The 27,493-nt window shown below is 45.1% G+C and overlaps 1 protein-coding gene and 1 non-coding gene across 5 annotated transcripts in view; both read right to left on the bottom strand.

The window, feature by feature from the left end:
• PBX1 (PBX homeobox 1) overlaps positions 1-27,493 on the bottom strand; it is a 283,309-nt gene that overhangs the window by 130,733 nt on the left and 125,083 nt on the right. The window lies entirely within an intron of this gene.
• Positions 15,835-15,938, bottom strand: LOC113614976 (U6 spliceosomal RNA). The gene has a single exon (XR_003430801.1). It is a non-coding gene; the product is annotated as a U6 spliceosomal RNA (small nuclear RNA).

Here is a 27,493-nt window from a genome sequence, read left to right as displayed (position 1 = left end):
TCATGAGTCAGAGTTCCCAAATGTGATCCAACTGGGGGCTTCAACTCGTAGCTGCTGATTTTCACCCAGGCACGTTGGGGGTAACAGATCCTTTTGCAAAACACAATCTAGATTCCCCAGAATGACCCTGAACACGCTACAATGCCAACACCACATGATATCATTATATATTAATCTATATGTATGAGTTTAGAGTAAAAACATAAATAAAAAGGTAAAGCATGCTGTTACTGGCAAGTTCGCATGGAAATACACTAACATTTTTACTAAAGTGTGCATAGCTTAGGAATCAGGCTTAGACCTAACTCCCAACTCCATGACTTAAGTGTGTGTGCCCTTGGGCAAGGTTCACTATTTTGAAGCTCAGTTTCTGAATCTACACAAATGGGGATAATATTACCTACCTTGATTCTTCTTTTGCAGATTAAATAAAACAGCAAATATGGTGTCTGACACATAGTAAGTACTTAATAAAAGACTGCTAATATGGTAACAGTTACCATCACTTTGGTTATTAATAGAGATTACTCTCCTTGAGATCATGCTAGGTATGGTCTGTTAGCGGTGGACAAGAACTGGATGGGGGCAGATAACATTAACTGCACTTACTGCCCTGAAACCACAGTCTCCCCCTAGTGGAAGCCTATTAATTTGTTTGTTCTTGCACTCTGATGGGTTCAGCAAGGCACACCCTGTTTCCAGGCAGGGCTGCATGAAAAAAAAACTTTGTTCTGTTTCCCCCTCGGAAATGAGCCCTGGTCCATGCAGGGGATGTATCCAGAGAGCGTCTGTCCTAACTTTCTGGAGCCAACGCACACCTGCCCGAGTAGCTGGGACGCTGTACTCCCATCGTCCCAGAGCTACTCAAAGACCATCCCAGTTGCCGCTGGAAGTATTTCTAGCTGCATTATTTATTTGAACACCTGTCTGACAATCCTAGACAGCGCTCGGTCTTGGAAGGGAGGGGCCACCGGGCCACCCAAGATTCCTTCCCAATATGGCTGCATTTGCTGGTCTGTATTCATCCTGCAGCCAAGAAGGGCCTTCCTCTTCCCCAAGTGTGGTTCTGCTCATACCATACACCAGTGGATAGATGTCTCCAAGAAATACCTCCAATGTCATGTTCTTAAACGCTCTCAAGAGACCCACGTACCTAACGCCATGCTCATGTGGATCAAATAAAGAGCATCTAACCATGGCAACTAACAACATATTAACCACCCTCAGCTATCCTTCCTGTGGTGGCATGCTACTAGCCAATATCATTTCCTTCATTTTTACCAATAGGAGAACAGATAGAGTGAGAATTGCTAGGAAAGCACAATCCTCTTTCTGATCTTTTGGCCTTTGTTTATTTGGTTCTTTTCAAATGTGATGTCCATTCATCTGCCTTCTGCTGACTCCAAACCTACCTATTTCTCAACTCATTGTCCCAACTCCTCTCCATGGCCATCAATTTCCCACCACCACTACCCTGGAACGAAACTGCTCTCTGCCTCCAAGACTGAATATTGTCTGTATTATAGGATTCACTATTTTAATTATGTTCCATAGCGAACGGTCATGGCCGGAGTGAGCTCAACCAACTGAGATGACTGCTTTTTAGGTCTTGTGAGAAAGCAATTGTGTATGTTTTGCCTTTTTTTCCCCCTTTAATAGTTTCTAACTCAGTACCAGGCACATACCAGCTGTTGAATAAAAGCCTGAAAACTGACTGAAAGCCTCCTCTCAAAGCCGCACGGCGACCTGCCTTCATACAAATGTTTACAGGTAAGATTCTCGCTGCCGGAGCTTAGGTTTGGCTCACTAGGCCCTGCTTTCTCTGCACATACTGCCTTGGGCTAAATTGCCTAATTTTGTCAATATTTAGGTTTCATAGTCTGTTCAAGGGGCTAAGGATCTTATTATTTATTTAACTCACAGGAGTCTTAAGTGACTGCATGTTTATGAAAGGTTCTGAGGGCCCGTGATGAATGATGCTACATGTGTACAGAGTCCCACTGCCTTACATATAGATCCGCGGGTGGTGTGTTCAGTCATACACGTAAAAACACTACTTGGCAGCCACCACGCACACCATTTTCCTATGATCTGAAAACATCTTGCTGGCATAATTCATAAGCAGAACGCCTTTATATTTAATGACCCAAATATGCCAGCCACGTGCCTCTGAGAAGCAAGTTAGAACCAATAAAACAGCAACAATTTTGTTATAACCCCCTACCCCCAAATAATCTCTCTGCCTTAGATTCTGACCTCTCTGAATGGCTGTTCTCAGAAGCCTAAGAGGGCAGCCAGCCTTTGTGGGAGGTCATCTCATGGGTGGTGATGAGAAGAGGGTTGGAATCAAAGGGCCCTGGCAGTGTGAGTTATAGGTCCAAAGATACAGATTTTTAATGGACTGACAGAATTTATGCTTTCAGGGGAAGACTTTATCCTGGCCAGGGTTTCTGAGTCAGAGGAACAGACTCAGATAATTCACAGACTGAGAAAGAAAACTAACAACAGTCCCCCAGTCCAGCTTCCCACATCGAAGGCATGGGCTAGAGAAGCAAAAGCGGACCTGCGTACATTGAACTCATCCACTTAACTGAGTTCCTACTATGATCCGGGTATTACTTAGGCACTAGAATATAGCAGGAAACAAGTTAGATCAAGTCCCCATCCATAGTCCCCTATAAGTTCCCCTTCTATCTTCAGGAAAAATGAAAAGGTCCTACAGCAATCTGCTGGAGAGGGTTCTTGGGTTACTAAGAATGGACTGACCCTGCTGCTGAGAACCTCGAAGTCAAAGGACCCTCAGATCACTAAGCCTTCCGAAGGCTCCATGAAAAACTAATTGCAAAGAAAACAAACAACCACAACAACACTTCCATGATTGTAATCAGGTCTCTGCGGCACTGAAAGGTTCTCCATTAGAACCACCAAAGACGACATCATCATTTTTCACTGCTTTTCCTGAAAGAGATTTAAGAAATGAATGGCTAAGAATGGGCACACAACTGAGAAAAATCATTTAATGAAAGAATCATCGCTTGAGAAGTCCAATTAAAAGTCGTATTCATTTATTCAGTCAATTATTCAATAGTCAACATGTATTGAGCAACTCTGTGTGCGAAGCACCGGAAGAGCTTGGTGCCTTGGGAAACACTGAGATGGATGGCAGAGTCCCAGCTCTGGAGGAACTTAAAAATCAATTGGGAAATTACAATGCTCATTTTACAGATGAGTAAACAGTGGCATGGACAGTTAAGGGATTTATTTTAAATGCTTCATCCTATAACTAAATCATAAAGTCATCATATAGATGGAAAACACTGAGTTGGAAGGTAGGACGTCCTAGTTCTAGCCCTGGTCCAGTCCCTTCTTTGGTGCTCCAATCTCCTCTGAAAAATAAGGAGGCAGGTCTTTAGAGGGGGTCCCTACAGCTCTGAGATTCTAGGACTCTACAACTAGTGACCAATAAGGTTTGGTGGTTAGAACTGAAGAACTAAACCTTTCGACAAAGGGAATATCTTTTTTTTTTTTTTTTTTTGCGGTACGCGGGCGTCTCACTGTTGTGGTCTCTGCCGTTGCAGAGCACAGGCTCCAGACGTGCAGTTTCAGTGGCCATGGCTCACGGGCCCAGCCGCTCCGCGGCATGTGGGATCTTCCCGGACCCAGTCACGAACCCACGTCCCCTGCATCGGCAGGTGGACTCTCAACCACTGCGCCACCAGGGAAGTCCAAGGGAATATCTTTTAATAAGAATTATTATTTAGCTAACTTCCAGTCCTACCTAAAGGAATATGGAAGCCATTCCATTCCGTTGGCATTGTTGTATCTCTTTTTAGAACATGCTTAGTTCTAGGTGGGATATGTCTTCTACGGACTTTCTAGCTGGTATCTCTGCCATCTTAGCAACAATGGCAAAGAAAGCTGAAGCCCTCCCCTACATCTCCCTTCAGTCCCTGTTAATTGTTATAACACAGGGTACTAAGTGTTTGCAAGAGCTATGTTGCTCCGTGTAAGAATAACTGCTCCAAAGATAATGTAACCAGTCTGTGTGTGATGTGACAAATGCAGATTTGGACTATGTGTAAAGAACTCTTAATTAAAGGTTTAATAGACAGAGGATTGAACGAGATCATATGCAAGGTCCCTTCCAGTATTAGCTTTCTGTATTATATTACTATGAATTATGTGAAGATAATGTAAAAGATTATCGAGTTAACCAGTGAATCTCAAGCGTTAACTCATTTCTATTCCACGTGTGGGTACTAACTTCCAAAAAAGAAGAATAAAAATTAGTGTAGAAACACCTCTGTTTGGATTTTTAAAGACAGACCACTTAATACTTTTATTACATTTTCAGATTCTTCTCAGAACTTGGGGGGTGTCTCCTAAATTGCCAGTCAGCTGGCCACTTTTGCAGTATGTGAGCTATAAAATCATACGTGTGAAGATCTAAAGGACAGAAAGATCAGGTTTAAAGCCTTTTGCTTATATTTAATTTTTTCCTTCCTGCTTCCATTTGTCCCTAACACTCTCATTTTTTTGTTCCTAGAGGCACAGGTGGTTCTTATTTCAGGCTGCATGCACGGTTCTGCTATTCAAAGATTAATGAATAAAGGGGGCCTTGTAAACAGATTAGCATGATAATGGTAATAGTGCTCTCTGCTGCCTTCTGTGCCTACTCCAATCTGTGTGCCCCTGTGAACGCCGCCCCTCCCCCGCGCATGGGTCTCCTTGTCCCGCTTTCCCACCACCTGATTCTACCCTTTCAGTCTTAGGCAGACAAAAGTGAGTCAGGAATCAGGCAGCTGCTCAGAGAGCAAGAGAGGACAGGAAGAGGAGGCAAGTGACGGAGACAGACAGGCAAGCAGAGTAGACAGTAAAACACCCAATGCGCTTTAGGATAAAAAGCTTTATGCAGAATAAACAGACAAAATACAAGACTTCCACTGTCTAATGCAAACAATACCTTCACACTTCCTTCTTCTTAGGACGTTTGCTGCCTATCACGATTGTATCTTCCCTCCTACTTTTTATTTTCATCCCATGCTTGACATCATATACTTGACATCATATACATACCTTTGCATCTCAAATTCCTAACTGTTCTAGAACCACACACATGTCAAGGAAGGCCCAGAGGTAACTTGTCCTTTTGGAGAATGAGGTCTAGAAGCAAAAGCTAGCTGTCGATTTGGTTTTTATAGGGACAAGTTCAAAGGGCCTTTCCTTGAAGGCTTTAGCGAGAGGCAGAAATCTGGACCTCTCTGAAAACTTCCAGCTCCCCCCTGGGGGCTGAGTATCAGTTATTAATCCATGGTTCAGTGGGGTTTACACACCTCCCTGAGCCTCAGTCAGTCGATGTCTCAATCTCTGCACCCATGGACCTTTCCGTGGGTCCTCTCCGCACCCGCGTCCCTTTAACTCTAACCCACTGTCTGCTCTCCACACCTGCGTGAGGATGAGCTGGGCAGGGAAAGTGACTCTGGAGGGACGCCCTCAAGAGGCCCACGATGTGGATTAAGTCCAATAGCCAAGGTCGGTCCCTACAGCAGGAGAGAACGTGGAAAGCACCCAGCACCCATGCCTGCTGGCCCAGGCGGAGACTCCAGCAGCTGGGAGACACTGAGCTGAACAGGCCTCGGGGCCCACACACCAGGCCAGGAAACTCAGCCCCATCCCTTCCTTTGTCTCCTAAGACCTGCACGTGTTTTCCCTCATTTGAGGGGAGCCCAGAGCACGGAGAGCCGGGCTGACCCTCTGCCTCTCATGCTGATTAACGTTCCCCCGCTGCCTCCCTCTGACCCCCATGGGGGCACCCACCCCACCTCCTTCCTCTGTGCCTTCTGATACCAACCGGGAAAAGGGAATCTAAAAATAAAGCCGGGGCCAGAGTGTGTACCACTCGATTGGGCTCCTGTGCTCACAGATCTGCTTATTTTGGGCCTATCTCTCCCCAGCGAGAAGACTGCTAACAGCCTGTTATCAGCCAGTCGGTGAAAATGTGCTCCAGCCTGATTAGGCCTCAGTCTTTGCCAAGGTTATAAACAGCCGTTATCGTTTTCCCGAACAGAATAATCCGGACAGTATCAGCTCAGAAACATATGGGCCACACAGAGAAGATAGCCGCTGACGGACACTTCATTTTAATTGTAACGAGTGGGTAGCGGCAGCCTGCAGACGGCAGACAGAGAGCTACCCGATTGGCAGCAAGGTTTTTTTTTTTTTTTTTTTTTTATAATCCCTTCTTCCTTCCCTGGTTTCCAGTGCCTAAACGGCTTTGATATTCTGGGTGGCATAATGAACTAGACCCTGCCCCAGATGTTACCAGTTACCATGCATGATCCTTCCCTAGAAGGCAGATGGGACCCTTCTGATTCTCTTACAGGCGAAAACAACAACAAGAAAAAACAACAAAGTAGAAAGCGGGGGCCGGTGATGGTGGTGGTGACCGATACAGTTCTTTCTACCCTTCAGCCCCCAGTTCAATTTCAATAACCCATCCTCTCGCCGCACCCTGATCTCCTGCCCCACAGCCAGGCTTCTTGTTCAGAGACCCACCCCCCAACCCAGCCTAGGAATGCCACATCCTAGTGCCCAGCAGAGAGCCAGCCCTCCATACGTGGTGGCTGAATGTTTCTAACAGAGCGTGTATATTATTTCCTTCAACTTTTCACGGGTAGACATAGACATCAACCAAGATTACGCGTGTGTGTGGGAGAAGCCCAGGCTTGTAGGGATTCTGTGTCCTGAAAGCAATTTCCCCAATCTGCTTTCTCCCCCTCCTCTTTTGGGACCGACTTGTTCCTCAGGCTTGTCGCAGAAATTCAACTATCCGTAGCACTGGAGGGTAGGCAGGGGGGTATCCCCAAAAGAGAAAACTGGGATGATAAAAGTTTCGGTGAAAGGGTTCATCTATGTTTCCAGGTCAGCAGACATCGCGGTTGCTGACAGCTCAGCCCTGAGTCACTGCTGCTAGCCCGTGGCCAACACCACCACCTCCCCGTTCTTTCACAGGGTGATGCAATCTTTCCCCCTCATGTGTCACTAGAAACAGCGTGGAAGGAAGAGGGAGAAAGAGCCGATAGCAAGAGGGTAGAGTGAGATGAGCGTGTCTCTCGCATCCTGCAGCAGACTCACTCGGCGGCACCTGCCCTGTTGTTCTTGCTGTTGCTGCCGTTTGCTGCCGTACTTGGGCTCACACCTGGCTGGCCAGATGGGGTCAATAAGAACAGGTGGATTCCGAATCCGAGTAAGATAAGCACGGCTGTCCCCACCTTGGACTCAGCTGCCACTCTTCACTCTTCTGTTAGGCATCCACATGTGTCAATATTTCAAACAATTAAACACCTTCAACGTGGTCTTCCTTTCCTGGCCCTCTTCTGTTTCCTCCATAAACCCTCAAGTGTCCTTTCCCTTTTACCATAGAAAACCAGCACCTTCCACTGCCCATGCACACACTCAACAAATTCAACAGCACTGGAGGAGTCCCCCAGTTTAAATTCAACTTCTGGTGGCCTTCGAATAAAGAGGAAAGGAGAGAACCGAAAGGAGAAAAAGGAAAAAAAGATAACTGAACCAAAAAGAAATTCCCTCCAACCACAATGTCGTCCTTCTTTTCTTGACATCAGTTTCCAATTCTGCAGAGAAAGGATATTGCTTTGCCCAGGAAGACACGGTAACAATAGCTGATATTACTGAGCATGGGTGTACGTGCCAAGCACTGGTGGACACGTTCTACATACATTTGCTGATTTGACCCTCAAAACAATTCTACGATTCACACCCAAGTGACCTGCTTCCTGGCTGCATCTCTACAACTCCAGCATCTCCTGGTCCTGAGCAGCTCACATCCAGGAAGCATCGTTTCCCAGGGGCCTCTGGAGGCCCACGACTAGCTCCACCACCACTCCATCCTCGTGCAATCCTCTCTCAGATTTACAGGGGCTCAGGGGAAGCCCACCCCCCAGGACCGACAAAGCACTCTGGCCCCAAGCTGACTTCTGGTATTTCACTGTCAAGTGAAAACTGTGTCCGTGGTAATGTTCCTGTAATAATATCAAAATCAAAAAGAAAAGAGGAGGGAAATTCTGCTGCCAGCTGAAACGAGCCTCAGGCACATTTTTGTTTTCTTTTTTTTTCATGGCTTTTCAACACCTGCCTTCGCTCTCCCACTCTCCCAACAAAATATGACTTAGGTTGCCTTGCAGAATTATCAAAAGACTGGCCAGCAGATCTCTGCAAGAAAGTCTGCAGTGGGTGGTCTGTGTGCAATGTCTTGGTGGTCTTAAGCTCAGTCCCTCCAGACCAAGTTTCAGGGTTACAGCGGTCTTTCCCTAATTGCCATCAGAAACTGGAAATATCCTGGAAACGTGAGACTCCCCCTCTGAACTCCTGAGTCGGCTCAGCGGTAGTTTATTCAACTTAAAGTGTTTTTTTCCCTCCCCTTTGCTATTTTTTGTTTTCTTATTCTTTCTGTTTCAATGGACCCAGCTTTGTTCTTCCACACTTTCGGGCTCACAAGACTAGAGGATTTCCTGAGACAAGCAGCTGGGCCTATTTTTCTGGAGGGTCTGCTTCTCATTTTGTCCATAGCCCTCCTCTTCTGAGAAGCTTCCACTGTCATAGAAAGAAGGCCAGCTCTCTCAGGTGGAGCCTTCTGGGTAGTCGATGTTGACAAATGTGATCACAAGAAGTTGGTGGGCTGCAGCCATCCTGTCCCCACTGCACTGCTGCACTATGGGCTGCTGGGCCCCATGAGGACTGTGTCCAGCCGTCTCAGAGCATCTATGACACCACTGCCATTGCTGATGTGCTTGGGTGTCCCCATGACTGTGACAACCTGAAGGACCAGGGCGCTGTCTTCCTCCAGTCTTGACCCCTAGCCCCTAGCATGGAACCCAGCATAGAGTAAGCATCCAGTAAATGCTGCCTGAAATGAAGGAACAGATTCAGCCCAAACCTGCCCAGTGGGTGTTCAAGGCCAAGTACTTTGGAGATAGCCTCGATTCCACATCTGGCTCTACCACACTTCTAACTCTGCCTCAGCCTCAGTTTCTCCATCTCTAAAATGGGAATAATCAGAGTACCCGTGCCATAGATGTATTGCGAAGATGACGTGTGTTAAAAGCACTTAGCCCAGCGCCTGACACATAGAAGTCACCTGACACATAAATATTTCCTGCTTGTGAATAACTACCCCTTATTCATCCCCATCCACCCCTTCCAGAGCTGCTATAGTAGGCGACGCGCTCTGATCAAAGAAAGGGCTGCGTCAAGGACCCCCGGTTCGGATCTCCATTGTCGCTTAGTCACTCAGCTTAGTCACTCAGTTGGAGTCACCGATCTCCAACGGTCGCTTAGTCACTCAGCCTCGGCCTCTGTGGCCTGCCTTAGGCTGGGGTCACTCCACCTCACCTAACTGACTTGCAGATTGGCTGTGAGACAGCGCGGCCTACCAGATGTGGACATGTGCGGAAAAGCAAAATCCAGACTCTGAAATCTGCTGCCAAGTTTTGTTCTGGCAAAGCAGCTCGAAGTCTAGCACTCCACGGACCTCGCTACATGCCCCATGGCGCCTGCGTCTCTCTGGGGCTCTGCCAGCCCCTGCCTGCCATAATCCACCCCCCACCCCGCCCCGCCATCAAGACAATGCAGAGCGTCTGCTTGGCCCGCAGTCCTCACCGGGACCCCTGCTGGAAATTAAACCAGCTTAAGGGCGAACACCCAGACGACCTCCCTCCGGCCCACAACGTCACTGCAGCAGGACACGTGGCTCCCCCCATGGGAGCAGCAGCTTCTCATTTCCACATCCTTTCACTGTGCTTCCAGGCTCCAAAGCCGTTGGGTTTTTTTCTTCCCCTTTTTCCAAAAAGGGCATCTTAGTTTGGAGACTCTTAAACCTATTTGCGTTCCCAAGATAAGCTCTTGAGCATAAAATTCATTTCAGCATGGGGGTCTCTTCCTCTTTTCTTTCCTTCCTTTCATTGTGAAGCTTTCATGAATTCATAAACAGCCCTAGTGGTTTTAGTACCAGTGTCTTATATGAGGCGGGGATTTGTTCTCTCTCTCTCTTTCTCTCTCTCCCTTTCTCTGTCCCTCCCGCTCTCTCTCTCTCTCTCTCTCTCACACACACACACACACACACACACACACACACACACACACCCCGCAGTGGCATTAGCCACAATCCTGTTCTCCTCCCTCCCACCTCTAGACCTGTCCTACCCCTGGCTCAGTCAGCGCTCTCTTTCCTGGCCTCCTGTGGGAACACTGCCACATAAAATAACAAAATATTCATATGGTAAGCCACGTTAAAACCTTGGGAAGATTTAAGCCTGGGCTTCATGTCACGGACACTCCCTCTTGTAATCTGTATTCCAATCTCGGTGTCAGTGGAGCTGTGATCAGAATATCCAAGGTCTCATAAAAGATTCAGGGCTTCCTGACCTCCCTGACATTTGCTGTTTCATGTTGCTCCTGCTGGTTCCCTTTCAGCCTCTGAAGAGTTCACAGTCCCTTTCAACTCGCCCCTGAAGATGGCAAACTTGCCGAGAAAGTCTAGGAACTCAGGACAAGTATAGGACCTAAGTCGTCCTGGGAATTTAGCTGTGACTGGGGTTAGGGTTCTTTAGTTTCTTTTGTTGGCTTCTTTTGTTTGGTTGAGGGTTTTTCTAAGATGGCATTGCTGCCACCTCCTCTGTGGTACCTGGAAGTAGGATTTAGAAATCCAAAAGGGTAACAAGACTTGATGAAGACTTTCCCTTTTCACCCTGAATGCTTTGGAGGGGTGGGTTGCGTATGCCTGACTCAGTGTGTTCACATCTTTCAGGTTCTTTTTATGATTTAAATCATAATAAGACTGTATTTATTATCTAACCTCGACTGGATGTATTATCTAAACTTGGAAAGCATTGAGGCTATCATTTGTAGGGGTGGCAGTCCCTCAAATGGGGGCCAACACATTCTCTGATGGTCAAGTTTAAAGGCAGGTATGTTACGTGTGTGTGTTTCACAACAAACACCACACTGGCATGGACACAGGTAGTCTAAACATTCAAGCAAGGTGTATTATGATTCAAGGAAGCCAGATGTAACTAAAGGGGTGCTTGTGAACAGATCTTTTGGTTTATTATGAGAATCATCATAGGTGTCTTAGCCAGACGCACAAGCAGATTTCTAACATGATTTACTTTCCATTCATGCAATTTATACCTAGCTTCTCAGAAACACATTTAGGGAATAAACTGAGTTACACCATACTTCTTAAGGATGTCACACATCTTCACAAAAAAAAAAAACCCTGATGCACCTACAGAGATGGCGAGAAAAGAAGAAAAGACACATTGTCATATGGCTAACATTACCCGGCCATCGGAGGCCAGAGGGAGAGAAAAGAACAACAGATTCAAGGCACTTTCAAGATACCGCTTAGTAAGTCACAAGTGTATAGAATTTTTAAAAAGAAGGAAAGGGGCTTCCCTGGTGGCGCAGTGGTTGAGAGTCCGCCTGCCGATGCAGGGGACACGGGTTCGTGCCCCGGTCCGGGAAGATCCCACATGCCGCGGAGCGGCTGGGCCCGTGAGCCATGGCCGCTGAGCCTGCGTGTCCGGAGTCTGTGCTCCGCAACGGGAGAGGCCACAACAGTGAGAGGCCCGCGTACCGCAAAAAAAAAAAAAAATGTAGAACTCCAAAACTCAGGCAATCAAAAACTAAACGCCTTTTAAAATTTAATCTCTTTTGAAAACATATTATCTTAATTATTTCTGTAAATGCTGTGGCCATTAGGCAAATTACCACAAAACCCCAGATCAAAGTGCCATTCACACACAGACAACTTGCGTAACATTAGGTAGCACGAAGGTGAACAGGTGCTATAAACAACTTCTTGGAATGTTTTTAATGTATCCACTAATAAAACCTTCTGAAGAGGTTAAAAAAATGCTAGAACACAAATTGATAATTAAAGGCAAGTGGATGGTACTTCAAAATTAAAGCTGTCAAGGGAGAAAATTATAATCAAAATTGTCTGTCTCTGTACTTCTCAAATCCTTCCCTGTGTAGTCACATAATATAAACATATATATGTATATATATGCATATGTTTCTGCATATGCATATGAAAAATCAAAGAGGCAAACACAGCCGTGAATCACAGATAACACAAGAAGAATATGCAATCCAGTTTCATAAGTAGATATACCTATAAACACACACCCTCCGACACAGGCGGGCAAACAGCACATTTCCTGTTATAGAGCAATGTAGTTCTGAGAAATTATATGCACGGTGTTTGAGTTCTGTTACGTTCTTTGGAGAGTACATTATTTAAGAGAAGTCCACAGTCAGATATTTCTGGAAGTAAATAATCCTATCATTCATCATATCTGGTAACTATAGGGTTTTTTTTTTTTCATTACCAGACATAGCCCATATTTTTTATTTAGAGTAAAATTTATTTTTTTCAAAGACATAATACCGTATAAAAGCGTGCTTCTCAACAGGGAGTGAGTACGCCCCCAGGGCACATCTGGCAATGTCTGGAGACATTTATGGTTGTCACAGTGGAGGAATGGAGATGCTGCTGGCATCTATGGTAGTGAACAGGGACGCACATAAATGTTTTCAGTGCACAGGATAGCCCCTCTCAACATAGAATTTTCTGGACTAAAAAGGTCAGAGGTTGGGAAACCTGGATATGCATTATTACAAACATTTCAAAATTCCTCAAATCATGTCCCTCAAAGACTTGAAAAATGAGAAGCTGGAAAACATAAAAGAGAATTTTTTTAATAATATTTTGATTATCAAAAGAACAGTTACGTTTTGTAGATGCTACAATATATTGCTTCACCTAAAATATGTTCTTTTTTAAATTTTATTTTTATTTACTTATTTATTTTAATTGGGGTATAGTTGCTTTACAATGTTGTGTTAGTTTCTACTGTATAGTGAAGTGAATCAGTCATATGTATACATATATCTCCTCTTTTTTGGATTTCCTTCCCATTTAGGTAACCACAGAGCACTAGGTAGAGTTCCCTGTGCTATACAGCAGGTTCTCATTAGTTATCTATTTTATACATAACAGTGTATATATGTCAACCCCAATCTCCCAGTTCATCCCATCCTACCCCCCCCACAAAGTGTGCTCTTAAAATCTACCACCTGTAGTTGCATTACAGTCAAACTGTGAGAAATGCTGGAAAATCAGCAAGGATCTCAGAAAAAAAAACATTTACCCTGAGACACCCTTCACTGAACAAGGAGAGTATCCTAACCGATTGCGTTAAAATCAAATAAAGTAAGATATAACAAAAGCTCACTTTTTAGCCAGTGAAAAATAGACAAGTCTGGCATTTAAAGTCCTACATGTGTGTATCCATCCAATTCCATAGCATCAGAGCTCTGATGTTCAGTAATATAATATTATTTGTGCGATCAGTTAAGGTATAAAATGTGCGTACCCTCAGTCTTTAATATTAATAAGTCTTGTAACTAGCGGTTTCTCGCAGCTCCGAATTCTTGAGCACAACTAGAAAGGGCACTTATCCTGAAAAATCTAATAAATTTACAGTTTTATATACTTCCTTCAATTGTAAAAGTCTTGTTCAATAAACTTTAAAATGCCACTATAGAGCAATAACACAGACAGTATAAACCCAGCCCTGGGAAAGCTGTGCAACCAGAAATTGTTCCCCTTTCTGCTAGAGCAATAAAGTTTTATATGTTTGAACTGACTGTAAAAAGGTTTGAATGTTGGCAACTGGGGAATAATCCGTCTTCTTTATAGTTATTATCATATTTCCCACAAGACCCCTTGGTCTGTGTCAATCCTTCTTGTATATGACACCTTTGTACTGTCAGCGAAAGCAAGACTACTTTACTTTTTTTTTTTTTAACTATAGGACTTGTATCTGTTTTCCTTCAGATTACAGCTAACAGGAATAAATTATTTCTGACAAGCATCTATTGCAGCATTTTACCAAATAAAGCTGGTTGTGAGCTGCTTTTCCAAGAGTGGGGGGAGGGGGGGAACCTCCCCTCTTCTTCTCTCTCTTTCTCTCCACTGATTCAAATGCAATTTAGGGATGGGTAAATTGGAGGAAATGCCAATAAAAAGAGATTTGTAGGAAAGTTGCTCTGAACGCCAGAGCCCATTGTAACAAGGTGGCTGGGTCCTCAGGAGTGCTATTGGACGTGTGTGGAGGTGAGGTTTAGGAAAAGGGAGAGGGGGAACCATCCCTTTTCCTTCCAGACATGTCTCAGGTCTGAGAGCAGCTGTGCTGCTGGGTTCAGACAGAAAGCCGAATCCAGCACAAGTGGCTAGAGCTTCCCAGACTCTGATTAACAGCCAGTGAGGACACCGTGGCTCTGACCAGCAGGGGCAGACCCCCAAGCTGTCCCACGGAGGCTTGGGCTCTTGGTTAACAGGTCATCTCAGATGAAAGGAGTTTTGGCTCATGACAATCAGCAAAGAGTCAGCGTGTGTGTGTTTGTGTGTATTTATGTGCGTTTGGGAGGGGCAGTGTTAAGGGGCAAAGGGTCTCTTCCCTTCTCCCTCTCCCAGCCCCACCACCATAGCTTAACAACAGATAAAGGAACCTGTACCCAGGAATCCAGGACACACAACCCAGCTTGACTAAAACACTCCCCTCTCTCTCCCAACTCTGCACCACCATCCTCAAGTGCCCCTGCCTTCCCACATTTAGAATAACACAGCGGAACAAGTTAGAGAGGAATAAATAGATACTTGCAAACACCAGGTTTTTAAAAATCAAAAGACATTATATGGCCGGTGGTCCGTGGAACTGGCACAAGAAGTCTCTGCACTTTGGAACAAAGTATCTCTAAGTGACCATGAGAACAGGATGGCCAGGCACATGGAGACAGATATATACATATATGCCTGTGCATACTCATCGTATAGCCCTGTGAGGGCACACGCACACTCAAACACAACTCAGCCAACTCAAAATGAACAGTCAACTCAAATATGGAAGTTCTGGTGCGGGAGGGTAAATGCAAAATTATATTCATAAATATAGCAAATTTATCAGAATGGGGCCATGCAAATAAAATTGAGTAAATATGACTCATCTCAGTGACCTTGGGAACAGCCTCACGCTCATGAAGGTGAGCTCAGGGTGTCCTCTTTCCCCACCTCATTCTTCCCATCTCCACGAGAGCTCAGGGCCACATTCTGACACATTCTCCTCACTCAGTTCACAGAACAAACATTCTAACGTATGTACGGTGACGCCAAAAAACCTCATCGCCATAAGCGCCTCATATATCAGGAGGCTCAAGGAGCACTGTATCCCCTCTTACTCCCCACTCCACCCCAGAACTGCTACAGACTACACTTGTTAACAAAGGTGGACTCTCATGCCCCTTAATAGCCCTTGAAATATCCCAGCTGCCTCCTGGAAAACCATGGATCCATACTAACGGTTTTTTATTCTCTCCAAAATAGGTTCTTGGGCTTCCCTGGTGGCGCAGTGGTGGAGAGTCCTCCTGCCGATGCAGGGGACACGGGTTCGTGCCCCGGTCCGGGAAGATCCCACGTGCCGCGGAGCAGCTGGGCCCGTGAGCCATGGCCGCTGAGCCTGCGCGTCTGGAGCCTGTGCTCCGCAACGGGAGAGGCCACAACAGTGAGAGGCCCGCGTACCGCGCAAAAAAAAAAAAAAAAAAATAGGTTCTTGATATAGGTCAAAAGTTCTTGGGTTGGGTCATATATCACAGTGATATTAATAAAAGGACAACAGATGCTTTTTTAAATTTTTGGTATGTAACACAGATATAGAAAAGTACACAAATTACAAGTGTACAGCTCAGTGAAAAAATACAAAACGCTTTACAATTGTGCACCTCATCGTCCTGCAAAGCCCGTGCTAATCATCTCTGTATCCTTCTCAATTTTTCTATGTGCTGTCGAAGTGAGCACCTTCACCACCAGTGGAATGGAAGAGGAGTGGAGGTAGAGGTATTTCCCAGAGTAAAGCATGTACCACAGGCATCGAATTCATCAAAGGTGTTCATGAGATGCAGATTTCCAGGCCACAGAGCAAACCTGCTGAGGCCAAGCCTGTGAAGCCGCATTTCATAAACACCCCCAGGTTACTCTTGAGAACAAGTGACATTGCCTGCTGAATACACCAGCAATGCCCCTCCTGAACCCCAATCATTCCCTTTTTCAAAGATGAAGGGGCTCAGCACACACATTTCTGAGATCATAGTTGATGAAGTTCAAAGACTGGCACTGTGCTTTGACACAGAAAAGAAAGGGATTTAGAAAAATAACTAATCAACAAGGGAAAAGAATTGTCCTGGAAGCTCTGCGTCATTCTGCCTTTCCCCTGAACTCTGTAGTCTGCAAATCTTACTATTCTGGGCATCCTAGTGGAATTTTAAAAATGCAGAGAGGCAAGAGTCTCCTGAAAAGGCCAGAAGTTGGATCGCTCCTCCTCTTCCTTTATTATTGTCCTTTTTATAAATTTTAAACAAATCCAGGGATTTGTACCTCACTGGTCCTAAAATACACCTTCCTTCCTGAACCCAAAAGGAGTTGGCTTTTGTCGGGACATATTTCAAGACAATATCCTGGGACCGCAGAGGTGCTCAGGAAGACACCATGGTAGGGTCCCAGCCTTTAGAATAAGTAAGGAGCAGAAGGAACCCACTAGCCCAGGGAAGACTCTCATTTAGAGGGTCTGGTATTACTGTTCCCAAGCTTATAGATTCTCTCCATTATCTGATTATATGTGGAACTCGACCAAAACACAAATAGAGCAAAAAAGGCAGATCAGTGGGCATTAGGTATTACTGCTACATTCTACTACTTCTCAACTATCAGTTACTGCAGATGCTACCACTACTACTGTAACTAACAAGTTCTGATGCCTGCTATGTGTGACGCATCATTCTACACTCTGCACTAATCCTCAGAGCTTCTCTTACTCAAATGTACCAACAATATTATTTCGTGAGAGACAAGATCCTGTCACAGGTTAGTACCATTTTTCTTTATACATGGATTTCATTCCCATTCCATTCAAGGCTGAATATAAGGATGTCTGAGTGTGTAAACTAGACAAGTGCAGGAAGAGACCTTTTCTGTTAAAAACTGTCAATAAGTTGAGGAAATCACAAGAGAGGCTATATACTAGATGCCTTGGGACAACCAAAGATACCTTCTTTCTATACGGAACAGCTAGTCTAGTGAGAAAAACCAGAAAAAGCAAAAGAAAGCTCTACGTTATAAAAGCATTCTAATGAAGTAGATGACAAATCATTGAAGCAGAGGGAAGTGGGATGCCAATTATAAGAAAAAGTATATACAGGGTATATCCTTTTTTGGAGAAAATTTTAACACCCTTAGCAAGATAGTCTCATGTGAAACAATCAGAGAAATACCAAATAACTGTATATAGCCAGCTGTTACATACAGTCGTACAAATCTGAAGAATCAAGAGAAGAGAAGATTCAATGCAAGTTGTAATTACTGGGAAAAAAATAAGAAGCAGCAAAGTTTGAAGGATGGATAGAGACTCGATATACAGAGAAGACAAAAAAGCATCCCAGGAGGAGCGGGGGGACAGCAAGGCAACCAACTTGCCTGGAAGGTCTGGACCCATGAGTGAGAAAGAGGAATAGGGAAAAGGACGCAGGGAGAAAGACTGTCCCCTCACCTCACCAGTGGGCACCACATGCTAACGTCAGACTTAGAGCAGAGTCCAGACCACGGTTGAGCGGGCCAGCCAACCTAGGTCCTTCTGCTCCTGTGGAAATACTGAGGATCTCTGAAAGCTTAAATGACAATCCAAAAATCCCCCGAATGTGGACCAGCTTAAGGACAGGGTTCCTAGTGACATGACCTCAGAGGCAGCAACTAGATCTCAGAGGATGAGGTTGGGCTGAGGAACATCTTCTATAGAAGAGCTCCAGAGAAAGACCAAAAGCTGCTAGAGGTGAGGCCTGTGCTTCAGCAAGAAGCACTTTCCAAGCTAAACGAAGGACAACGATGGGCATGGATTAAGGTCCTTCTAACTCCAAAATTCAGTGATTCTATGAAAGCTCTGAACGGGAGTGTGAGGCATACCACAACTCTTAGGTGACTGCGGTCCCCTGCAAGAGTTTCCAAGGCTCCCACTGACCCGGTGCCTACAATATAAACATCCAGCCAGGGTGGTGTCCTTGCTGATGTGACCACCACTGAAAGCAAAGAGACACACTTTAACATCAGACAAGAACAGCACTGTTTGGGTAAAAGCATGTGAAGCTGCTAGCTTGAAAACATTAATTTCTTGGGTGAAGTTCTTTGCTGGATCCTTGATACACAGGTATTGTTTTGTCACTAACTGCAGAAATAACGGTAAAACTTTGGTGCTTGCGTAATGTTTTATAGCCTGCCCACACTTTCATTAGTATGAGTGTGTTTCATCTTGATAATAAATCTATGAGGTGGTATTATCCCCACACCATAGAAGAGAAAATTAACACCCAGAGAGGGTAAATGACTTGTTCAAGGTCACACAGCATGTAATCACCAGAGCTAGATGAGGGCCCCTATTAACCAAGTCCTCACAGTCTACTAAATGCTTGCCATGTGCAAGACACAGGGCTGGCCACCACCAGGACACAAAGATGGGTCGTAAAGGTCACGGGAACCCAACACAAAGGGAAAGCACCTTGCTCATGGAACCTGGTCACCTTTCAGTTCACTTCCCTTCACGTCACCTAGGCTGGCTGGACTCCTTCCGTCGTCCCATCTGAGGCCGGGTCTCCCCCTGGCATGCTATCCTTTATTACGTCTCCAGCACAGGCTCTGTACTGCTTGACAAGGAGGTAATAAAGGGACCACTGTCTGCCCCTCTCCCTCCCATCTCACAGCAAAGCCCCACATCCCAGGCAGTGGGAGAACAGCTAGGCACTGGCTACGTAAAGTGGCAGGGAATCTTCTGGGGCCACTAAGGCAGCCGAGTAACATGAATCATGAACTTCTCTCCCAGGGAACCAGAACACCCCTCAGCAGTCCCCAGTGGAGAAATCAACAGAGCCCCCAGCTCCCCCAGCATGCCTCCCTGCTTCTCCATAACCCAGCAATCAGGGCATGTTCTGCTTCCTGCAGCCCCCGGGATCCCGAGCCCCTCGGGAGCTGCCAAGGCTTTCTGATGTACAGGCTGCTGCTAATACCGTGTTATTAAGCACACATTTGTCTCCACTCCTCTGCGCACGCCTGCTTCCCTGCCTGAAGAAAAGCCACACATGTGCTCGCACAGAGGGACACGGCGGAGGGCCCTGGAACCCACAAAGGGAAATCAGCATGCCAAGGGTTAAGCACACCCTGTAATAAGCATCTCTGTTCCGGCATGTGGCGAAAGCCCATTACCTCCTGCCACATTACCTCATTCATTTCTTATATGCGGATGGTTTATTTTCCCATGAGCACCCTGGCTCTCAGTATTAAGTCCCCTCCTTCGCCTCTATTTCTCTATCCATCACATTTAACACTCTGACAGTAACAGTCTATAATGTTTCTATTCTACAAAACCGCTCTGTCAACTCCGGGCTTCCAGAGCAGCAACTGAGGAAAATAAATAACATCAACGCCAGGGACGACAGCATCACAGCTCCCTTTCTGCTGGGCTTTTTTTTATTTTATATTATTCTAAAAAGGGAACAAAAAAAGAAAGGGGATGGGGGAAGGTAGAAGCAAGGAAGGGAATTTCCTTCTCATCCAGTAGACAGACCTGAAGGGGTAGGCACGGCATTTCCCTTCCAGGCAAAGAAGTGATTTCCCCTCTCTGCTCTCAAATCCCCTGACCACCCCGTTCCACGTTCATGGTGGTTTATGGAAGCACTGGTATTTACTGCACTGCATTCCCTCTACCTGCCACCGCAGAAGCAAAGCAACAACGTCGAGTGGGTACAGGGCACCCCATTCACAGTGTAGAGTGATTCATAAATTCTTGTCATCTTTCTGGAAAAAGAGTCCATGGAGGAGATGCAGGCTGTCCACGGGTCTGTAACCTTTGTTCTGGGGAGACACCCAGGGAACAGAGACTCTGGAAGCCAGGAGCAGGTAGAAAGGTAAGAAAACATTAACTCCTGAGAAAGAAACCACTCTAGAAAGCTGCCCCCTCTCCCTATTCCTAGGGGTTTACCAAAACTGGGTTGATTTCATCTTTTTAGATATAAATCACTTAAAAACATGTTATCTTTCCTCTAGCTTCTTTAAAAGATATCCGGATAGATAGATAGATGGATAATCTTGAACGTAACTTGGCTTCCTCTTCAGAACCCAAATCATTCATCATTATGAATGCCAATTATCACCCAGGCCCACTGCTAGGTGGGAGTCTGCAAGCCTGTTTTACGTAAACTCCATCTGCTGGGCTTTTTATAGTTATGCTGAGCCTCGCAGAGTTTCCTCTTCTTCGTAGGTAGTACAGTGTTATAGTTCACATGGCTGTGGTACCAGATCCTGGAAGCCAAAGCTGACCTTGACTGATGGGTTGTGGGACCTTGTTTCTGATCCCCTCCCTGCTGGGTCCTCACCTGTAAAATGGAGACAATCGTGTTTCCTAGCTCCTGGGGTGGTTGTGAGGATTCCCCGAGTTAATACCCATGAGTGTTAAAGACAGTGTCTGCCAGTAGTAAGTGCCCAGTACATATGAGTGATGACCATGCATATATTCTAGCAGGGGTGGGGAAACCAGACAACCACCCAGTTAGAATCATGTTTGAAATAAGAGTCAAGGGGTTTGGCGGGGTGGGGGGGGGGGGTGGCCTTTGGGCCCTCTGTTGAGTCAATTACACAAACTGATGTGCTCGGAGCCTTTACTGGGTCCCGTAGAGGCCTTCTGTGCCAACGCCCCCTCGCTTCACATGGGGGAGGCTGCCAACAGTGGTGCTGAATGGTGAGATGTATCAATAACTACGGTGAGATTCATTCAGGATCAGGAAAGAACGAGGGGACGGAAGACAAAACGAGAAAAACAACTAACGGCCTTTCACTGAACACAGCCAAACACAATTCTGTGATTCCTCCTATCCATCTCCTCAGGGCTGTTTCTCAGAGAAAGGGAATAAGAGGTACTGTGTATGAAACAGCCTCGATAGGTATGAAATACTCTGCATCATTCTTTTGACCAACAGGACCATTACTATTACTCAGCTTTGCACCCAAGAGCAGTTAAAAGGCACTTTGTTGTTGTTTTGTTTCCGTGTTATGTTGAATTATAATTACTTCACAATGTTGTGTTAGTTTCAGGGGTACAGCAAAGTGATTTAGCTCATATATATGTATACATACATATATTCTTTTTCAGATTCTTTTCCATTATAGGTTATTACAGGCTTTGTATATACTTCCCTGTGCTATACAGTAGGAACTTGTTGCTTATCTATTCTATATAACCGTAGTGTGTATCAGTTAATCCTGCACTTTTAAACTAAAGGTATTCAGAGGTGGGCATCTTGCTTTCTCCCTCTGCTGCTACATAAGGGGTCATGGAATTTCTTTTTTCCATCTCAGGTGTGGTAGAATGGAGAAAAGGACAGGTTCGGGGCCTAACCCTCTCGATAATGGGTACCATGGGGATTCACTCACATCCACCTCGACTGCCCAGACCCACTCCCCACCAAGGGGAGGTCAGACTCCAGCACATCTCAGCCTTACAACTACGCCTGCATTCCAACTGAAGGGGCCGATGAGAGAAAAAAGTTAAGACCAAGTGGGATGGAGTATTTCTGACACCCGGAGGCAAGGAGGAACTGGTTCCCAATACTTCATTTTTTGTCTGGTTCAATTCTAAACACCACAAACAACTTACTGAGGAAAGATTACTTCTGCTTTTATGACGTTTGTGTGTTGCAGGGCAGGGCGGGTGATATAAGGACTCTACTCAGACTAACTGACTTTATTTCATTATTTTATTTTATTTTTTTAATTTATTTCATTTATTTATTTATGGCTGCATTGGGTCCTCGTTGCCGCACGCGGGCTTTCTCTAGTTACCGTGAGCGGGGGCTACTCTTCATTCAGTGTGCGGGCTTCTCACTGCGGTGGCTTCTCTCGTTGCAGAGGATGGGCTCTAGGTGCGCGGGCTGCAGTAGTTGTGGCACGTGGGCTCAGGAGTTGTGGCTCACGGGCTCTAGAGCTTAGGCTCAGCAGTTGTGGCACACGGGCTTAGTTGCTCCGCGCCATGTGGGATCTTCCCGGACCAGGGCTCGAACTCGTGTCCCCTGCATTGACAGGCGGATTCTTAACCACTGTGCCACCAGGGGAGCCCTATTTCATCATTTTAAATGATCATATTTCATTAGTGCCACTCATAGTATTCCTTGACACTTTAATCTTTCTATTTTGGTGACAGAAAGGCAAAGGTGAGCTCATGGCACCAAAGGTGTCCCCCCTAGGGAAGGAGTGAGCCTTTCATATAATTTCTTTCCAACAAATTAACATTGAGAATGCCTATGTATAAAGAAGGCACTGGAGGGATAATACATAGGTAGGCACAGTTCCTGTGTTCAAACGTTTGTAATTTAGTGAAGAGAGAGGAACTTAGGAACAAATGACTAAAATTAAAGGTTGAATAAAGGGTTGAAAAATGACAAAATACATGCTAATAAAAGCTATAGGTATTTGTTATAGGAACAAGGTAGAAGGGGTAATTAATCTGAATGGGGGTCTTAGGAGAGCTTCCAGATTTTCACAGAAAGAGTGATTTTGGGGAGGCTACAGAGCTTTCTTTTGGTCATTAAGCGTTCAGCTGTTAGAGTCATTCAACCTAGGTTCAAATCCTTATTCTGCCAATTCCTACATGGGTCATTTAGGGCAAGTTATTTAACCCCTCTAAGCTCAGTTTACTGGTCCATATAATGGGGACAATGATAGTATAGGCCTTACAGCTTTGCAGGGAGCATTAAAAGAAATAATGAATGTAAATAACACAGTGTCTGTTAACCCCTAAGTTAGTAGTAGCTATTTTTATTATGATTATCCTTCCCCAAACCCTATGAAGTAGGTGACGTTATGATTTCACTTTCAGTATTGAGGAAACAAGCACAAGACAAATTAGGTAACCTGCCCAGTGTCACATAGTAGACGGAGGATCCAGGACACAAATTCGGGTCAGTCTGACTCCAAAGTCCAAGTTTTTCTTTCCCATTCTATTTTATTCTGATCGACTGCAAACTCTGACTCCTCACAGAAAGGAGGCCCCAGAAACTTGAGAGCTAAGTCTTGGAATCACCTGCAAATAAAGTATGATTCTAGGAGATCACACTTTGTCTCTAGGGAGACAAAGTCAAATGAATGTCAGAGATGTAGCCCATAAAAGAAAGTGAACAATTATACAGAAGCAATCACAATATTCTATGAAACTAAATAATTTGCCCCAATTTGGAATGAACGAAACTCTAGCCAGCATCCAAATTCCCTCCCTTTCCTAATTTCCTTGCTTTTATTAATGCCAAGCCCATCCTCCCAGGTAACCAGATTGGAAAACCTATAAACACAGATACATAGAAGTAAAGACGGATGACATCTCAGAGCCTAGTTCAAACTTGCATACAACGCAGCAGAGGCTTCTGTGACAACCCTGGCAAAGCCTCATTTCTGACAGTTACAGGCTTAAGTGGGCATCTGTGACCACACCTTCTGGCTATTTGGGGACAGTTATAATTGTTAAACAGTTTTTCATTTCATTGTACTGAGTCATCTGTCATCTCAAAAGTTAATAAATGAATTAAATGATTCAGTCATCCTTGAGTCGTACCTATCCTTCAACCTCCTTCTCTAGGTGGTCATCAGGCTCTGCTAATCTCTCTTTCAAAATAGCCTGATCCTTTTCATTCCCCAAAATACCATTCGTTTATTTAGACCCCGTGTCCTTTTGTCTCCTGGCTGAAGTTCCTGTCTTCAGTCTCTCTCCAGTCTAGTACGCCCTGCACATTTTCACCAGACAGAAGGTCCTTAACTCTGGTTTCAGCATATGTCATCTGTGCTCAGGGAACCACTGGGCCTCCATTTCTTACCACTTATCTAAACCCTTCTGCTGGACACACAGTGCCACAGGATCAATAACAACCACATGGGCCTCATTTTACCCACTGCATCCTCTTCCCAATATTTCCTCCAATTTGGTCTAAATGACCATTTCAGAGGACAGTCCCACAAACAGACCATGCATATAGAAACAGGTGTATAGAAATTTTATGGAACATGTCTAGGGCCATATAACCACACATGGATGAGCCAGGACTTGCTTTTCAGATTCCCTGTCTAGGGACATCAAGATAGGATATGGTACTAAAGGTGCCTGACTCTGCAGAATGTTGGGATCAGTGGGTAAGATGGTATCTAGAGGACTCCCTCGTTCATACGATGAATGATTATGCAGCACCTACTATAGGCCCAAGCCTGTCCTAAAAAATTGGGAGAAGAATATAAAAAGACAATAAACTCAAAGTACTTACAGTCCAATGGGAAAATAAACATGTAAAAATTAAAATGATGTGCAAAAAATAAAATTACAAAGACTAATTAATCTAAGTCGTATATTACCTTGAAGGAATATACAAGGCAAAATGAACACAAAGAAGAAATACCTAACACTGGATCGGGGTACTCGGGCTAGGATTTGCACAGTTAGCAATAGTTTCACCATGGGGATGGTAGGCACGGGAATTCCTAATAGAGGAGACGATTTCTGAAGTATGAGGGAAAAAAAGTAGCAGGTTTTAGGTATTTGCAGCCTGTGATGAAATAGAAGAAAATGGTAGGAAAGCGCCCTGGAGAAACTGACAAGGGCTAGATCATAAGGTTAACGTAGGTTACACTAAAGTCTTCAGGGTTCATCCTGAAGACTTCAGCCTTGCGTCCATCATACCTGCACACTCAATGATGATCAGATTTAAAGCATACTCCAGAGGGTATGCCACAGAAACGCACAATTCCCAGCAGGCTATAAAGCTACGTCTTCTCTTCCACTCAGGAAAGCATATGGGACTTCAAGTGAGTGAAAGTGACATTTTTATGGTGATAATTTGAATTAGTTTAAAATTTTAAATCATTTGCAAACCTCAGGTCTTAGACTGTTATTAATATCAAAATTACTTGTGACATACTTCACAACCGATCATGGCACAATAGTTTTGAGATTCAGGACTACAGCTTTTGACATTGGGACTGCCAGTGAAGAATTCTCAATAGGGGTACGGCAAGCAGGTTTGCATGTTAAGAGTGTCATGGTGGGCCTTAGAGAGGATGGATAGTGAGAAGATATCTGAGGCAGAGATACCAGCTAGGAGGTCAGCTGTCTGGGTGAAAGACACGAGGGCCTGACCTAGGACAGTGGCAGATGGAGAGGACACATGAGATGGGATATAGTTAGGGTGTGTTTGTTTCCTTTTGTATTCCCTCACCTGGCACCAACTCTGGCATAAAGCATTCAATAAATTTTTACTGCCAGAATCAACACAAATTGGCTAATGATTAGATGGGGGGCAGGGCAGGCTTAGAAGAAAGAGTCTAACACAGATAGGAGGTTTCTGGATTGGGCAGATGAAAGAGAGAAGGAATAGAGGAAGAAGATTTGATGTGGACCAAGGGGCTGAGGAGGTCTGCCCTGGATGTGCAGAGTTTGAGGATTCTGTTGAATGTAGACGCAGAGATGCCTGCTTGGCAGTTATACACGCAGGTCTGAAACTCATAGCATCAGTCTGGATGGAAAACACAGGTTTTAATTTACCACTTGTTCAATAAATATTTACTGGATATTTGCTTTGGTTCAGGCATTGTGCTGTTCAATGGGGATGCAGAGGTTGGCAAGAAAGAGAAGTCCCCTGTCCTCAGGGAGATTACAAGTAGATACATTTGCGAGCCACAAGTATTGAGGGGATAAATGGAGTCATGGGCAACGGTGGGGAATATCGCAGCGGTGAGTCGAAAGAGATGCACCCCTGAGGTTTGCTATGAAGCAAATCAGGATGAAATGGAAATCAGGAGAGGTGAGAGTTTCACTGAGGAAAGATCGTTAGTAGTAAATACAGCATGAGTCTACAACTGAAAGAGTGTAGATCGGATTTGTTAGCTGGGAGCTCCCATGTCCTGGAGAGGCGGAAATCTCACCTCAGCAGAAGCATAGAAACTTTCTAGAAGTTAGAAATCTTAGAATCAATGGGAGGTGGAGCGGGGAGGTGCGTAAAGTCTGACATAGCCCTACCAGAAGGCTTCACGGAAGTAGGACCTGAGTCAGGAGGTGCAGAAGGTACACTGGACAGTTTTAGACAAAATCGAAACAGAACATGGCACATGAAAAGGGCTGGCCTCAGAGAACACTGACCTAACTCTTCTGAAAGGCAAACAGGGAAATAAGATAACCTCTGATTAGCGACTGGTTGCTAAAAGAAAGGTATTGTGGTGTTCAGGGCAGTAGATCTCCCTCCTGGAGTCTATGGTCAGATCAGTTCTTCACTGGCTCCGTGATACTCAGGAAAAGGCCTTGCTCTTAACTAGCTGGGTCTGGAGAGCACAAGTATGTGAAAGCTGCAATGGAATGACAGATATACTAAGTGAGAACACGTGAGAACAGCTGAAGGCGCAGCTCTCCCTCTGCTCTACTGCGTGAGGCAGCCCTAGCTAGAGGTCAAGGAGAAAGAGTGGAGGCAGGGGGCAGGGGTGGCGACATGGGAGCTCTTCTAAGCAACGAAGGTAGCGTAAACATCTACAGAGTAAAGGGGACACCTACCTGAAGGATGCCATACAAATGTCGCACTTCACCCTCAAAGACATATGTCCTGCTCTACTAAATGTAAAAGACCAACAATTTTTGGCATTTCTCCATGCCAGATTTGTCCTCAGGTCCTCTTAGGTATTACGGTAATTGTAGTACCTCCGTGATTCCTCTGGAGGCACCCAGAGAATAGCAGGCCCACCCTAAGGACCAGGTTAAAGCTACCATGCTGCCTTCCTTCCCCCAGAGAGAGTCTGAATTGCAGGGCTGGTTCAGAGACAATGCTTCTTGTAGCTCCAAGTCAGATCTTCCTGGGAATATAAACCTGCCGTGTTTCAGTGCCAGTGGGGAGGGCCCCTAATCCCACATCTTCTCCCCTTCTGCAGAGACCTCAGTACATACACAGTTACTTTGGCAAACAGAGGTCCCAGGAAGGACCCCAATCACACAGGCACCCCTCTGGGGATTAGCACAGTTGGGCCAAGGCTCACAGACGCCATATGCTATGGTGAAAAGAACCCAATCTGGGTTTAGTCTTCACGCTACAACTTACTAACTCCATGACTTTGGGTAAGTTACCTAACCTCTCTGTGCCTTGGTTTCCTTATGTGAAATTAGAACATAATTAAAATGCTCCCCTATAACACATGGTTGCTGTGAAAATTAGGTAAGTTAATGCTCCCTGATAGGTCTTTTGATTTTAATCTTATTTTTAAACACGTAATACATTTACAATATAAAAACACATCCACGACGTA

Source organism: Aethalodelphis obliquidens, unplaced genomic scaffold (genome assembly GCF_003676395.1).
Source record: "Aethalodelphis obliquidens isolate GAN/ISIS:26980383/991018 unplaced genomic scaffold, ASM367639v1 scaffold109, whole genome shotgun sequence".
Classification (NCBI taxonomy): Eukaryota; Metazoa; Chordata; class Mammalia; order Artiodactyla; family Delphinidae; genus Aethalodelphis; species Aethalodelphis obliquidens.
The sequence above is the reverse complement of the archived record's forward strand: the minus strand, read 5'-3'. Positions and strand labels throughout refer to the sequence as shown.